This window comes from Alexandromys fortis, unplaced genomic scaffold (assembly GCF_014885135.2).
Source record: "Alexandromys fortis isolate MF-2015 unplaced genomic scaffold, M_Fortis_MF-2015_v1.1 scaffold_88, whole genome shotgun sequence".
Classification (NCBI taxonomy): Eukaryota; Metazoa; Chordata; class Mammalia; order Rodentia; family Cricetidae; genus Alexandromys; species Alexandromys fortis.
Genome location: NW_026067961.1, coordinates 7859579 through 7864320, shown reverse-complemented (window position 1 = coordinate 7864320; position 4742 = coordinate 7859579). Strand labels below are relative to the sequence as shown.

The following is a 4742-nucleotide window of genomic DNA, read 5'->3' as shown; positions in this document are numbered from 1 at the left end:
TGTCAGCAAAGATTCCTCCATCTTGCCTCAACTGCAGCCATCTTTGGTTTTCTGCCCCTTGACCTGAAAAGTTATATGGGAAAGTGGGAAGGCACCCAACCCTGTCCTAGAACTCAGGGCAGAAGTGCCCCAGCGGACAACATCTCCTTGATGCTTGTTAAATTGCTGGCTTGGCTTCCCTGCATCTGCCAACCAGGGTGTAGCTTTTCTGTGTCCTTTGTCTTTAAGAACTCCCTGGATTATGCAATGGGGGCTGCTCTGTGAGAAGTGTTTCTCTCTAGGCATTCACAGCCCAGCTTAATACTGACTCTCAAGTAGAATTCTGGTCATGGTCTTTGGGTCTTCACCCATAACGGGCGTAGCTACTTGTGAGTGGATTCTGCCAAGAAGTGCTTGGTCTGCCGCGCCAGGGCAGATTCTGCTTCCTTCGCAAAGGTCTCCAAGTCATAGTCTGACTGATCGGCCATCACCGAGAGCTCAGGTCACCTTGGTTCTTGCTGTTTGATCTCCCTGAGCTCCCCCGTGCCTCTCTCTTCCAGCTCCCTGATCTGAGTCATGACTTCATTAAAGCTGGACATCTGGGAAGACAGCTCCTCCTCTCCCTTGAAGAAACTGACTGCCAGGCAGGTCCCGTTAGAATTGGCTTCCATCTCTTCCATTTCCATTTGAACTGGCTGCTCTCCACTGGATCCACTGTGGGGCCCAGCTCCTTGACTCAGTCTGCATAGCTCAGCGGATTTAAAGTACATTCACACAGGAGCTTACTCCTGGTGAGATCACGGCAATCATGCAAGTCCTAGAGTTCTCCCCAAGGAATGAGCCCTCCGCACCTGTGTCAGCTTGCTCTCGCTGAATGGGGTGTGAGCCTTGTTCTGTCCCAGAGCCCTGCTGCACTCTTTCGGAGCTAGGAGAGACTTGTTCATCTCTGCACCCTCCATGCGAGTCAGCACTAAAAAGTGTCGGCCCTTCATCCATTCCCTGCCAGATCCACCAAAGACAATTTGCCATGTAATCCCCCTTTGGCTCAAAGAAGAAGAATCTGGAAGCAGGCATGGGAGCAGGAGGAATTAGAGTTGGCAAACGTTTGTCCAGAAGTCCTGCAGGTGTTGCCCATGTTGATCATCTTGATGACGTCATGAACACAGTTGACCAGGTACAGTCCCACAGCCTACACCTGCTGCTTGCTCTCCTCCAGGACACGTAACTTGGCTTTCTTGTTGAGCAGATCAAATACCTTTCCATTGTAGATCTCGAAAAACGTCACATAAACTTCCAGGAGCAAGGCTGACTCTTAAGAAGGAAGACATCCCGGGAAGCCATTGGATAGATCCCCTCAGATGCATTCTGGGATTTACCAGACAAGTCTCCACCCATTGTGTGAGTCTTCCCACTGCCGGTCTGCCCATAGGCAAAGTAGGTTGCTCTTCCCCCTTCAAAAATCGTCTGTAGCTGTGGCCTTGCTGCCAGCATATGGACAACTTCACTGGGAACTGTTTTATCAAAGGCAAAGTTGAAGAAGACCTCCTGGTTCTCCAGATACTTTGTCAGGTCCACTTTTAATTTGGTTCATGCTCAGAGGAAACACTTGCTGGGGCAGAAACCACGTTGATTTCTTTCTTAGCCAGCTTTTGTTTATTCAGCAAGCGCTTCCGAACACAGGCACGGATCTGTGCTCTTCCATGGGATCAGTCACAGTGAGTGGGTGACATTCCAGAATTTTTTTAATCATTTGGGCAGATTCCCGCTTTGGAATGCTGCTGTCGTATTCCTGAGCTTGCTTTATTCTTATTTCCGAGTTCTGGGCCCTCTTCTCTTCCCGCTTGTTCTTCAGTTTTTCCATTTCCTTCACAATTCCTCCGAATGACAGCTGAAAACTGCTTAAGAGAGTTTGTAGCCACAGGCAGCTGTACCTCTGTTTCATTTTCCTGAGTGTCCCTGTCCTCACCATTACTGTGATGGATCTTGGTGGAGAGACCAGAAAACAATCCGGCGTGAAGCGACTCTGTGGGCTTGGGAACAGAAGCAGGAAAAACAAATGCAAGAAGCTTGGAAACTTCGACTCTGCTAATACAGCTGTAATCAGGCTCAGTATTCTTATCTGAGTTAGAAATGACTGCTGTACCCATTTGATAAATGAACACAGTGTCAGCAGTTACATTGTAGAGTTATACCTCCTACAGCTGGGGAAACCTTTAAGGATATCTATCTGGTTTAGTGATATATATGTTTTTCCCTGTGACAGGGTCTCATTGGAACAGGGCAAGACAATGCAAAGGTTCCTCCATCTTGTATTCTTGATGAGGCCTTTTCATGTTTAACTAGAATTTGATCTCCCTGATAGAGAATTCCATAGAAAATTACCCAGCTCTGTTCTTGGAACCAAAGGTCAGGATGCCCTAGCTAACTTGTTTCAGGCTCTGTTAAACTGCCCATTTGTGTGAAAACGCCCCCGCCCCCAGCTAACTGATTATTTTAACTCCTATTAAGATTGCTTGCTTCAGGGGCTGGAGAGATGGCTCAGTGGTTAAGAGCATTGCCTGCTCTTCCAAAGGTCCTGAGTTCAATTCCCTACAACCACATGGTGGCTCACAACCATCTGGAATGAGGTCTGGTGCCCTCTTCTGGCCTGCAGGCGTACACACCGACAGAATATTGTATACATAATAAATAAATAAATATTTAAAACAAAACAAAAACAAAAAAAAGATTGCTTGCTTCAGCTGGGCACTTGGGAGGCAGAGGCAGGTGGATCTCTGTGAGTTCGAGACCAGCCTTGTCTACAGAGCTAGTTCCAGGGTTACAGAGAAACTCTGTCTCAAAACCAAAAAAAAAGAAAGAAAGAAAGAAAGAAAGAAAGAAAGAAAGAAAGAAAGAATCTCCTGCTGAGCAGTGGAGGCACATGCCTTTAATCTCAGTACTCAGTGGCAGAGGCAGGTGAATCTCTGAGTTTGAAGCCAGCCTGGACAGTCTGAGGTCCAGACAGTCGGGGATACACAGAAGACAATACCTTCAGAAGATCAGGCTGTAGGCAAAACTCTAGGGCATTTTCTTAATTCGGGATTGCTGGTTGAAGACCCAGTCCATTGTGGATAGTCCCATGCCTGGGCTTGTGGCCTTGGGTTCTATAAAAATCAGGCTGAGCAGGCCACAAGGAGCAAGCCTATAAGCAGTGCTCCCCCAAGGCCACTGCAGCAGTTCCTGCCTCCCTGTTCCTGACCTGTTTGAGTTCTGTAAAACTTTAAGACAATTCTGAAGCCATTTCTGACAATTCTGAACCCTTTCAGCCTCCATACCTTAGCGCTTACCCTCCTCCCCTGGGAACCAAGGACCTAACAGCTACACATGTTCTCCAGAAATTGAGGCAAGATAACCTTTAAGATGTTGATGACCTGGCAACAGCTCTCCAGCCAATTACTGGTAACAGCCCTTTCGAATAAGCCAATCATAATAGTCAAAGAACAACTCCCTCCCCCCCCCTTGCTTCTGTGGCCTTCTCCTTTAAAAATAGCCTGTACCAGCTATTCAAGGTCTCTCAGCTTCCCAAATGCTGAGGGACCCTGTCATGACAGAATTAATAAAATCCTCATGCTTTTATATCAGCTATGGTGTGAGGGGTGGTCTCTGGGGGCAACTCCTCCTCGGTGTTTGGACTCTAGGGTCCAACAGTTCATGTCCTAACTTCCTTTGCTGATGAACAGCAATATGGAAGTGTAAGCCAAATAAACCCTTTCCTCCCCAAGTTGCTTTGGTTGTAGTCTTTCACCATGGCAATGGAAACCTTAAGACACTACACACGTGTATGTTAGGCAACCATAGTCTCCAGAACCTATCTCTTTTTCCCTATCCCAGAACCATCTCTTTTTCTTTTTTTGATTTTTCGAGATAGGGTTTCTCCGCAGTTTTTGGTTCCTGTCCTGGAACTAGCTCTTGTAGACCAGGCTGGCCTCGAACTCACAGAGATCCGCCTACCTCTGCCTCCTGAGCGCTGGGATTAAAGGCGTGTGCCTCCACCGCCCAGCGCCCCAGAACCATCTTAACCAGCTGGACAGGGCATGGTATAATGGCCCAGAGAAGTTAGGAAAGGGATTGTGAACTGTGGGTGAAGGTGTCCCTGACCGGGGCAGGGGTGATATGGGTGGGGGACCCAGGGCAGGGTCTGCAGGGGAAGAATTCATCCTGGAACCCTGCAGAAGGAATGTAGCCCTCTTGACCTCTTGTTTTCTAGAAGTGTGTCTCATCACCAGGACTGTAAGAACATAGGTGCATATCCTTTTAAGGCAACGGGATGGTTGTGTTTTGTTACAGTAGCTACAACAAACATATTCTACCTTGCTGAGCTTTCCACAGCTGCTAAGCAACTGACTAGGGCAGAGTGTTCTTACGTGCTCTTGCAGTGGCCTGAGCCACCCTCTCCCTTCCCCTCTGTCCATCCCCTCAGTTTTGCCACTTTGATCTACACATCTTTCCCTAGGAAAATCTCCCTTGGCCCTACCTGGCTGGATCAGACATCTCCATCATGGACGTCATGACTCCCAGGTCTCAAGTGCCATAGTCCTGTTCTCCATCGCCCGTGTCGGGTCAGTATTTAGTAGACCTCCTCTCCTGCTGAACTGAGATTCTGTGAAGCCAGCACCTGCTCTATCATAGTTTAGTGAATTTTTATGGACTAACGGGGCTGGGAGTTAGAAAAGATGGAGCTCTGTCTCCCAGAGCTCTCCTGGCCTTCTGGCATCCCTGCCTTC

At 48.1% G+C, this 4742-nt stretch overlaps 1 pseudogene; it reads right to left on the bottom strand.

The window, feature by feature from the left end:
• Positions 1 to 482: 482 nt before the first annotated feature.
• Positions 483 to 1921, bottom strand: LOC126508135 (kinesin-like protein KIF2C; annotated as a pseudogene).
• Positions 1922 to 4742: the final 2821 nt, after the last annotated feature.